We start from the raw sequence: 12,208 nt of genomic DNA on the forward strand, positions 1-12,208 counted from the left end.
GGATTTATGCGTGACAGGAACAACTTCTTGAAAAAGGAAAAAAGAAAAGGCAAAAAACAGAAAGCATGAAAATCTACTTCAGCAGCAAGCTAAGCTATGCCAGAGAGGCAGGCAGGCGTGTGTGTGTGTGTGTGTGTGTGTGTGTGTGTGTGTGTGTGTGTGTGTGTGTGTGTGTGTGTGTGTGTGTGTGTGTGTGTGTGTGTGTGTGTGTGTGTGTGTGTGTGTGTGTGTGTGTGTGTGTGTGTGTGTGTGTGTGTGTAAGATTTATCTACATTCACAGCAATCACCAGGGAGATGAATGGCTCAGGCTGTAGGCTCTATACAGCATCCACCAGTATGGGAACCAGACTGAGGCGAGGGGGATGCCACACAGACAACAGACATGCTGGAACTCAGTGGAGGGGGCAGGGGCACAGGAGGCAGGAGGACAGGAGCAGCAGTCCCGGCCACAGACACACACACTGGTGGGGTGGGGAGGGGAGGAGATACCCTACCCCAGCCGGCCTGCCTGCAGCTCCGCCAGGCGGGGGTAGGGGGGCCGTGGGAACACTTTCGGCACCCCCTCACCCACGCTTTTTAGTTTGCCCCCTCCTTGCCAACCAACCAAAGGAACTACAAAACTCCACCCTTCCAGTGTTTTTATTGGTGTAAAGTGGAAGGGTAAACTATGAGGAACCGATGCAGAAGGGGTACCAACCGGTTCGGGTCACGGGTCTTGGTACGTACGGGGACCGAAAGAACGTTGCCGTGGTTCCCACGAGGTCCACTGGCATCAGGCACAGAGCCAAGGATCGGCGGCGCTGCAAACAGACAGATTGGAGGGTTTCGTTAAGTTCACTAATTGCACCGGAATAACAACAATTAGCAAGGAAGAAATCAACATCAGCCATTGGCCATCACAAATGGATATCCCAAACTTTTTTTCCCTCTTGCTGGATTTTTGTTGGACAACAGGGCACGGTTGTGGAATATGAATAATTGAAGAAGCCATCCAAAGGGAGGGATTATAAGATCTTTGTGCTTCATACATTGCCTTGGCATACACCACCAAGATGTCAGAGCCAGGCTGCCACCAGTAAGGATAGGCTGGTATGGATGGTGGCATCTTTTTGGGCATCTACACCGCGGTCGCTTAAACCTGCGATCCAAATACACACAATTAACGGTTTAATTCGTAATTCTGTTGTGTTTTTTTCCCGTAACCTTCACGGCGGAACGCGTGTGGATATTATAATCTTTTGGAGCTAATGAGGTTTGGATGATCGGCCTTTTATTTAATTCCAAGGGGGATGTTAATTGCGCCACGTCTTCATTACACAAATGGATTACCAAAAAAAGAGAGCTCGCAGCAGAGCAGGAGAGAGAAAGGGGGGAAATTGAGAGAGAGGGAGAGATTGAGAAAGGGGGGATATTTTCCTTCCTTCTATAATAAGACAGCATTCAAATAATGCAACACTACTCGCAAACAAGCAGAGAAAAGCTCCTGCAATGCTTGGCAATGCTAGTCTCTTCAAGTGCTATCCTGGAAAACCTGGTCTCTGCCTCCTCTCCTTTCCTCTCTGCTCTCTACAGCTCCAGTCCTCAGCTCTGGGGACTTTGCCTTCACTTCTCTGGATGTGGATCTTACAAAACAGGAGTGAGAATATACCCTGCCTGGAATTTAATTTCTCTCAATTGGATATTATTAGTGTTCTCCTATAATTAGTATTGAGCTTTGTTCCAGTGGTGTCTGTCGTTGGCGCCGGGCGAAGCGGAATGGAGAGGAGACAACAGACACTGTGGCGGGCACAGGCTAATGTCCTCTGTGCTTAATCATCCTTCAGCAGAATGGTTTTATGCATATTTCATTTGCATATCATTAAATCGCTAAGGCACATTGGCAACTGGCAGCGGAGAGCGAGGGAGTGGAAATGGAGGAGCCCAAAGTGTAAAAAAAGGAAAGAGCGACTCATTATGCGATGGCAATCTTCAAAGCTGTGTGCCTGCTATTCCAGCAACCTGCCAATTGGTTTTAATTGAACGTTAATTAAAAAAGTGGGCGCGCTCAACCTTTCCAACTCGGATTAATTGAGTGTCTTCCAATCTGCGCAGCAAGGACTCATCATACATACAGTATATGTGTGTGTGTATGTAAATTATGTGGATATATATGGTTATAGTAAATTATTACAGGACGACTTGAAAAAAAATGTAATCCCTGTAATTACAGCACCTTTAAACAGAATGGATTATTTTCCCCACTTTTTTTCGCAGACGATTTAGTGGAGAACAAATCGCAAATATGTTTTCTGTGATCTCTGGATATCATTAATACAACAAAATCATGTTGACGAGGAAGCGGGCATTTTACTCTTAATTATATTTGACCTGCTGTAATGGTTTAACATTCTCTACTTGGGAAGGTGGCAGATGCTGCTGGCAGCGGGCGGGCAGCGCCAGCGAGTCGGGTTGTGGGACCAGGGACCAGGGGAGCTGAAACCTGGTGACTCGGGGGCACAGAGATAAGCAGGGAAATCGCTGGGGGCATTCTGTCGCAACCCTTCACCATGTCTTTGGGAAAGGACAAAACCAACCCAACTGCCCAAACATGCCCCCCCCGTCTGAAAAATAAATGTTGTGTAATTTATGCGCAAATTAATATGCTTGCCTGGACTCTGATTGCCTGTATTAAATCATTACAGGCGATTAATCCATTGTTTCTGATTCCAGAATGTCCCCTCCCCCCCCCTCTCTGTCTGGTGCACTGTCCTTTTGTGATTGGACACAAGGGGTGCATTGTTGGCTCCCAAGATACACGCACACACACACACACACACACACACAAACACACACACACACAATTAATTAAGGTGTACAGATTGTGGACCGTTTGTCTCCCCCCCACCGTCTGTTTCAGTTCAACATAAAACCAATCGTGGGACTTTGCTAAAGATGTTTATTTGTATTCTTTTTTATTTCACACACTCTCCTGTCAATTTTCAGCATGATAATCTTTTTTTTTTTTACTAATAATAAAATATATATATATTGTTAAAAAAAAAATATCATAAATCCAGTTAAAGTTACAAAGAATGTTGAGGCCTTTAAACCCAAATAAAGGAGGATCTGATCGTCGCTGCATCGTTTAATTCAAAAGAAACGGCGTAACTCCAGGTAAAATAAGCCCTGTGCAGAGAGAGCAGCGCCCGCCTGGCTCGGCTAATTGTGGATGCCCATATTTCCAGACTTCCTGGCTAGGTCCGTCCCCTTGCGAGGCAAATCCCCTCAGGCCATATGCAGGAATATTCAAATGAAGCGAGCTTCACGCGCCGCACAATTAGCCATATTTAGTAATTTGAGTAATGAGAGCCGGAGGGGTAGTGTGGGCGGAGGGGCGGTATGGCGGGGAGCAGGCTGGCAGGAGAAGCCCGGCGCAGCATACCGGGTATCAGCCTGGCGCTCTGCAGCCGCAGCACATGCAGATGTCGCTGTAGTTCTTCCAAAACCTTTCCACCAGCCAGCCAAGAGGGAGGGGAGGTAACGAGGTTCTCGTTTGGCATCACACACACCTCCGCCGTATGTTTTAAGGAGTCATGAGTGTGTGTGAGGGAGGAGTGTGTGGGAATGAGGCTGGCAGCTGGGGGCGGAGGAGTTAAGATGGGTGAGGGTGGGGCTGATGAGTAAGAGGTAGGGGATCCCTGTATGGAGGAATGTGGACATAAATAATAGTGGTGAAACGTGGGCAAGGTAAAAACCGAACCTACAGGATGACAGTGTGCTACTGAGCGTGTCACATGGTGTAGGCATTATGCAGAGCGCTCATATTAATATGCATAAGGGGCCTATTTATTATGCAGCAGGGAGCGGTGCGGCAAGGGGTAATATTGGTAGGCTGTGTAGAGCAGCTATTCTCTGGTTACAGTCTGGGAATGTTATCTTTCTCTGAACAAACATAGCCCTCACTTCCAAATGTGTAATTATCACGCATATCCATGGCGTTCCATCTGAAAAGAAAAGAAAACTCAAGTGGTGGTGATTTCTACCGCAGTGTCCGATTGACTGGCATGTTATGACCTGCCCCCACCCACCCGTTCCCTCCTCCTACAACCCCCCCACCCCTTACTAGTCCTTCCATTTCATAATTTGGGAGGCACACTGGAAACCCAGTGCATCTCAGTGCTAGAGGCGTCATTACAGACCCTGGTTTAATCCCGGGCTGTATCACAAATGGCCGTGATCGAGAGTCCCATAGGACGGCGCACAATTGGCCCAGTGTCGTCCGGGTTAGGGGAGGGTTTGGTCGGGGTAGGTCATAATTGTAAAATAAAAATTTGTTCTTAACTGACTTGCCTAGTAAAGGTTTTTTTTTAAGTGAGGTGGTAGGGTCCAGATTTCATGAGACTGGTTTCCCTGGCAATCAACATCAAACAAAACAAACCAAGCAGCCTCATGGGACCCCATGAAATATGGAGCAATAACCCATGAGAAAGACTGACAGTCAGACAGAAAAGGCTTCTTACATAGGGGGACGGCACATACAGCCTGGCACAACAAGCCAGTGTGGTCACCATGGTGGGTGCAGAATGATGGGGTAGTGCCAGTGGCTGGCAGGCAGGCAGGGTTTAGGGAGCTTTTAGTCATTCTACTCTCCAACACCACTTGACCTTGAGAGAGGAGGTCATCTTGCTGTAAAAGCACCTCCAGAGAAGAGCAGCCAGTCCCCCTATCCCAGAGCCCCTTGGTCATTAGTCACCTGCTGCAGCACAGAGAGGCCAGGCATGGCACAGTGCATGGGGACGGGGACAGAGACACTAAAGCCTGGTTTCAGTGGTACGTACAGTGGGGCAAAAAAGTATTTAGTCAGCCAACAATTGTGCAAGTTCTCCCACTTAAAAAGATGAGAGGCCTGTAATTTTCATCATAGGTACACTTCAACTATGACTGACAAAATGAGAAAAAAAATCCAGAAAATCACATTGTAGGATCTTGAATGAATTTATTTGCAAATTATTGTGGAAAATAAGTATTTGGTCAATAACAAAAGTTTATCTCAATACCTTGTTATATACCCTTTGTTGGCAATGACAGAGGTCAAACGGTTTCTGTAAGTCTTCACAAAGTTTTCACACACTGTTGCTGGTATTTTGGCCCATTCCTCCATGCAGATCTCCTCTAGAGCAGTGATGTTTTGGGGCTGTTGCTGGGAAGCACGGCCTTTCAACTCCGTCCAAAGATTTTTTATGGGGTTGAGATCTGGAGACTGGCTAGGCCACTCCAGGACCTCGAAATGCTTCTTACGAAGCCACTCCGTCGTTGCCCGGGCGGTGTGTTTGGGATCATTGTCATGCTGAAAGACCCAGCCACGTTTCATCTTCAATGCCCTTGCTGATGGAAGGAGGTTTTCACTCAAAATCTCACGATACATGGCCCCATTCATTCTTTCCTTTACATGGATCAGTCGTCCTGGTCCCTTTGCAGAAAAACAGCCCAAAGCATGATGTTTCCACCCCCATGCTTCACAGTAGGTATGGTGTTCTTTGGATGCAACTCAGCATTCTTTGTCCTCCAAACACGACGAAATGAGTTTTTAACAAAAAGTTATATTTTGGTTTCATCTGACCATATGACATTCTCCCAATCTTCTTCTGGATCATCCAAATGCTCTCTAGCAAACTTCAGATGGGCCTGGACATGTACTGGCTTAAGCAGGGGGACACGTCTGGCACTGCAGGATTTGAGTCCCTGGCGGAGTAGTGTGTTACTGATGGTAGGCTTTGTTACTTAGGTCCCAGCTCTCTGCAGGTCATTCACTAGGTCCCCCCTTGTGGTTCTGGGATTTTTGCTCACCGTTCTTGTGATCATTTTGACCACATGGGGTGAGATCCTGCGTGGAGCCCCAGATCGAGGGAGATTATCAGTGGTCTTGTATGTCTTCCATTTCCTAATAATTGCTCCCACAGTTGATTTCTTCAAACCAAGCTGCTTACCTATTGCAGATTCAGTCTTCCCAGCCTGGTGCAGGTCTACAATTTTGTTTCTGGTGTCCTTTGACAGCTCTTTGGTCTTGGCCATAGTGGAGATATGGAATGTGACTGTTTGAGGTTGTGGACAGGTGTCTTTTATACTGATAACAAGTTCAAAAGTTCAAACTTTTGTTATTGACCAAATATTTATTTTCCACCATAATTTGCAAATAAATTCATTAAAAATCCTAAAATGTGATTTTCTGGATTTTTGTTTTCATTTTGTCTGTCATAGTTGAAGTGTACCTATGATGCAAATTACAGGCCTCTCTCATCTTTTTACATGGGAGAACTTGCACAATTGGTGGCTGACTAAATACTTTTTTGCCCCACTGTATATACTGTACCAAACTTTAGATGAAAAGTCGGGAAGATTCTATCATTGGTAAATAACTTAGTTAGCAGATGGCCTGTGTTCACCTGGGATGAGAGACATACTGCTGCCTGGTCACTTCAAATACAACTATCAGATGACCTAACCTATAATGAAGAGTAGTTTCCTCCTCCTCTACCAGATTTAATAAAGCCTAATAAATTATTTATTAATTAATTAAATAACTATTATATATGAGACATGGGTAGGCAGGCATAGTCCCTAAATAGCCTAGCTATCATGTGCTTAAATCCATCCAGTGCACTATTGTTCCATTGTGAATAGGGTTGACACACTGACACCTAAAGCACATTTCAGGTGACTTGCACCGTGGGGCTCGTCACCATGTGTAGCCCAGTCACCAGCCACAGAGGTTACAGCCTCAAGGCCTCTACAGTAAACGTACAGCTGCATGTATCTGTGCTACCATTAAAGAAGTGACAATGTGACTATATCCTCCCAGTGACTGATGACCATTCACAACCAGACAGGCCTTCTCAGGTATCAGGCTCTGTCCCTGGCTCAACACTGTTACTTCAGGACTCTCACTCTTCTTCAGGCTAACCTTGTTCAACACTGTTAATAATGGCTGTAGAGGTTGTTGGGATCAGTGGGCCTTAGCAGGGTAAAATATTACGTGGTCAGTCTGCCTTACATCCAGGGGAGTCCCCCCACAACAACCCACAGCCTCTAGCCTCCTGGATTGAATCCTAGACCTGGATTTCCCAGAATACGTTGTGGGAATCATTGGGACAGAGTCACTGTGTCGCCATCTGTAATTCACTGCCATCTGTAATTCACAGGGCCTGAAAGAGAAATCGATGGATATTAAAATAAGCAAATTAGCATGAGCATTAGGCAGCAGGTAAGCATGCTTGATGTTATTGAGTGAGAGTGTCTGCACCTCAAATAGACTGATACACTCAGATGCTCTCCAGCACAACCCAAAGAGCTCTCGACAACCCTCCTCCACCATGCCTGTAGTGTTAATACACACAGCTAAACGGAACTCCTGGTTTACTAACCACTCTTCTCTTCTCCCTCATTTTCTCTCTGACTAATGAGTGTTCGTTAGGCCAAACAGGGGCACTAGAACCTCACCTAAACATTTCCTCAGCAGCACCGCTTCACCTTGTGGCCTCTCACACTACGCCGTGCGGCTACGGGGAACGCTGCCTACTGTTAAATCTGCACCCCTGTGTGTGTGCTGCAGCTCAGGCCCAGGTGAGAGCTAACACTATCTCCTGAACCGCTGCCCAGTCCAGGCCTGCACATTAATTGGTTCCTGGTAATTCTATCAGATTAGTATTAATACGGTGTCACTGAGGCGATTGAGGTGACCCGCACTGTCTCACTGGCTTAATATAAACTAGCGTGAAGGTCAACTGTCAATCATCCGGCACAATATGATAATAAGCCTTTAAATTTGGCTAGAGGATGTTATTAGCAGAACGACCAAATGACTGTCATAACCGTGGAGCTGCATAGGGGTGCATTTATAGATGAGGCTGGGGAGGGTCTGATTCAGACTCCATTTCTCTGCTAGAACAGTATGAGAAATTATCCTGAAATGCATGTTGCATCCTCAACATCAACAGAGAGCAATAGATATCCCTGAACTGGGCCCTCATACAGTACAAGCTAGTATTCATACTGGAAGTTGTAACTCGTACAGTAGACTATCTATGCCGTAGCAACATCTCAACTCCCCATCTGGTCTTAATGAGTGACTGGGAGGGAGGCCTAGTGAAAATGATCTTGGACTAGCAGGAGGTGGTGTACAGTAGTAGCCAGCTGACCATGGACGTGCTACAGCAGCAGAGCAGTGCTTACAGCAGAGTGGTTGTCAGAGAGAGATATAAATATAGACACCGTGACATCACAGCTTGACTATACTGGCTGGCCCCATGTGAAGCTGCTGCCTGCCCTCTTCACTGGGAATAGACTCCCCTGAGAGGAGGTGTACAGTACACACAGGCTGACTGAAGGGGAGGAAGAAAGGAGAGCCTGGGAGATGTACTACCTGAATGTCCATCCTCTGTCTGTGTGCCCAGTGAGAAGGTGACAGAGAGATAGTGTGTGTGTGTGTGTGTGTGTGTGTGTGTGTGTGTGTGTGTGTGTGTGTGTGTGTGTGTGTGTGTGTGTGTGTGTGTGTGTGTGTGTGTGTGTGTGTGTGTGTGTGTGTGTGTGTGTGTGTGTGTGTGTGTGTGTGTGTGTGTGCGTGTGTGTGTGAGAGCTAAGAAGACAGCAGCTGGGAGGATATGAGAGGCCTGACATGGTCTCTGATCAGGCCTAAGAGAGAGAGCCAGGGAGAGAGGGAGAAACTGAGTGTCTGTGCTGAATCCCATAGGGCCTGAACCGGGCGGCTGGCAGGGGAGCCATTACACACGTGTCTCTGACAGCTCACTCTCTCATTACAGCAGCAGGCTGCCTGTAGTCCCCATGCTGCTACTGTACTGTACAATCTCATCTACCACTACTACTGTCTCCCTCCTATACATACTCATCATCACAGCTTCAGCCACCATTAATCCCACTGTCTACTACGGACTCCCCAACTCACCTCCACCACAGCTTTTACAACCACCACAACCACCTGCCATGGATTCTACCATGGATTCTTTCTATGGTGTCTATGATCTCTCTCTGGTATAAAGCTTCCAAATAGAATCTACCTCACCCCCCTGACTACGTGTGCCCTGGCTCATAGGCACACCTAGGCTACATCCTCCCATCATGGCTGTTTCAGTCAATGGAAATGCTAATTCTACTTGGCCATATTCTCTCTGTCATTGACACCCAACAGCTGCCAGAGGCCCAGTGCAGCGCTGCATGCTGGCCAGCCAGAGTCCATCCCAGAGGTGAGCCTAACCCTGGCCTAATGGATCTACTGCAGCCCTGATCTAATAAGACCTAATAATAATGGAGTCCAGCCGAAATACTCAGCCGCTCAAACCGATACGGGGAAGCACTCCAAGATACGTGTTGCACAGAATTTACAGTTCCTGTCAGGAGAACCCTGTCGGCAGAGAACTCCCCATGAGATGAGAAAAAGGCAAGAGGGCCGCTCATAAGAATAGACTTAGGCTGGGAGACGCATAGCAATATGACCTCTGCTGGCTGAGAAAAAAATGTGCTGCCTCCACAGTTTACTGCTAAAGGGCAATGACAGACTTAATTGGATCGAAAGAGACATTTCTTCCGCTGTTTTGGCAAATCCCGCGGCTGAGGTTAGAGAAACTGCTCCAAAGAGGTAGCCAACTTAAACAAAGGCTCTCTGAGGCACACAGACCTGCATCTGTAGCTGTTTAAACACTATACGCATGAGGCCCTGGTTGAACACTGCTCGAATCATTCATACAAGGCCACAGCGCAAATAAAACTAACATGTACTACTCCGAGCTGTCCTCCGTCCAACCCAAACCTTTTTAAACTCGCCATTGTAATGAAAAAAAAATTGCACGCATATAAAATTGCTCAATATAAAGCCAAACACCAAAGATAAAAACCACACACAATCCCTACAGCTGTGGAAGTCTACAGGCCAGCCGTGTTGAACTTGTGAATCTGACCTAGAATAACACTTTCACGCCGCAGTGAAATATATGGCCATATTTACTGGGAAACACTGTTTTTACGGCAGTGTAGCCTACCTGACACCTGAGTGGGTGCGAGTGCATGTGTGTGTGCGTGCAAGTAATGTCCTTCCTACTGCAGGGAATCATGTTCACATGCACTCATAAAGAGAGTAGCATAGCTGGGTGAAGCTGCAGTAACTTAGCTACTAACCCTCCCCTTGCTGGGGGAGTTGGACTGTAACTCCAGCAGTTGTTCCTCTCTCATGTCCAGTCTTTTAAATGATTGGCACGAAAGACGCCATAGAGGACCTTGAAGACCTCTTTCCTCATTCCTCGTCCCAAAGGCCAAAAGCATGAACCCTTTTTTCAGTGCCAATCTGGGGCTTTACGCCGATCACAGCGAGAACAAACAGAGGAAATGTGCCTTTTACAACTAACACTGCTATTATTCCATTTTGATTTCTCCATACTTTATGGATTTGCCTTCTTTGCATCCTGGCTCAGAGGAAACAGACATTCCTTTTTAATGAACCGTTTTTCCTACTCTTTTTTAAATGTGGTGGACAGGGATATTAGCCAATCCCTCTGTTCAGCAAGTGAAAGGCCAGACATCCTCCTGGTTGACTGCTGCTGCTCTCTGGTCATGCTGGCTTCATAAGAGCCAGATTCCTGCCATCACAAAGAGGCCATGCATATCAGAGACCAGCAGACCAGGAGGATCGGGGAGGCAGGGGAGACTGAGGGGGAGACAGGATAGAAAGATGGGGGAGTAAGGAGAGAAAGAGGGATGAAGGGTGGAGGTTTACGAGAGAGTAATAGTGGGTACCAAAGTGGGTGATGGAGAATGAGAGGTAACTAATTGAACTTGAGGGGGTGGAGAGATGAATGAGAGAAATAAACAGGAATGAAGTCTGTGGAAAGATAGAGTTAAGAAGAGATAACAAATGGTTAATGACCAGATCCACAGGCTTTCCCAAGCATTGATCCACGTCCTAACGCCCCTCCCCTCACAAGCACACACACACACACACACACACTGAATCATGTTCCTCCACCCCAATGTGATGATGAGTATGGTCTATAAATCAATACGTAGTGTGGAAAGACAAAGGCCACCGACAACTTGTTGAGAGCCCCACCATATCCACTCTGGGTGGGCCTAGTTGATTTGTTAATGGTACATAATAAAGCCCATTTTCACCAGGCATGTTAAATCATACACCAGCGGTCCCTTTGTGAGCATTGAAGCAAAACAAAGACCTTTAATACAGAAGTCCACTGCTTATTCTTTATGCCCTCCTTCCAAAGCTCGCCACTGAATTGGATTTTCTCAGCACTGTTTTCTAATTTGAAACATCAATCATTTATTATTAAAGAAAGAGAAGAAAGAGAAGGCTTGCCTTCGGCAGCTCTAGTAACCCCAACACCTCCTCCCCCCATGCAACACTTTTCAGGAGCCTTAGCCCTTCACTGCAGTTAACTTTACTTTCTCCATCTCTGCAGAGCTGGTCAATGTAATGACACGTAAATATGGTGTGGCTGTTTGACTGGTGAGCAGCGGGTGCTGAAACGGTGATTCAGGCAGTGTGTGTGTGTGTGTGTGTGTGTTGTGATGGATATGCCACGACTGCCAGACAGTAGGTGAGTGGTAGCTGTGAATGGCTCATACAGAAACAGAAGGTGGTGGTGCGTTTCTCCAAAACCCCAAGAAATCCTTGGCGTTAATAAAAGCCCCTCTGTGTCCTTCAGTAATCCTGTTCTGTATTATCACCACACTGCAGCTAAATGTTGCACAATTAGCCCACCCTTTTTCATGCAAATCAACTTGACAGCCCCACAATCACTCGGTTACGCCAGCTCTCGCTCTCCCTCCTCTCTCCCTCGCTCATCTCTCCCTGCTCCCTCGCTCTCTCCCTCCTCCTTCCTCTCTCCCTGCTCCCTCGCTCTCTCCCTGCTCCCTTGCTCTCTCCCTCCTCTCTCCCTGCTCACTTGCTCTCTCCCTGCTCCCTCGCTCTCTCCCTCCACTATTCCTGCTCCCTCCTCTCTCCCTGCTCCCTCCTCTCTCCCTGCTCCCTCGCTCTCTCCCTGCTCCCCGCTCTCTCCCTCCTCTATCCCTGCTCCCTCGCTCTCTCCCTGCTCCCTCGCTCTCTCCCTCCTCTCTCCCTGCTCCCTCCTCTCTCCCTGCTCCCTCCTCTCTCCCTGCTCCCTCCCTCGCTCTCTCCCTGCTCCCTCCCTCGCTCTCTATCTGCTCCCTT

General features: G+C 47.3%; 1 long non-coding RNA gene across 2 annotated transcripts in view; it reads right to left on the minus strand.

The window, feature by feature from the left end:
• LOC135548865 (uncharacterized) overlaps positions 1-12,208 on the minus strand; it is a 118,438-nt gene that overhangs the window by 75,881 nt on the left and 30,349 nt on the right. Inside the window, exon 4 of one of the 2 annotated variants that reach the window (XR_010456899.1) lies at positions 698-800. The exons of the other annotated variant lie outside the window; for it this stretch is intronic. This is a non-coding gene — a long non-coding RNA (uncharacterized LOC135548865). The remainder of the gene's footprint in view (positions 1-697; positions 801-12,208) is intronic. 2 annotated transcript variants of the gene reach the window in all.

This window comes from Oncorhynchus masou, chromosome 1, assembly GCF_036934945.1.
Source record: "Oncorhynchus masou masou isolate Uvic2021 chromosome 1, UVic_Omas_1.1, whole genome shotgun sequence".
Classification (NCBI taxonomy): domain Eukaryota; kingdom Metazoa; phylum Chordata; class Actinopteri; order Salmoniformes; family Salmonidae; genus Oncorhynchus; species Oncorhynchus masou.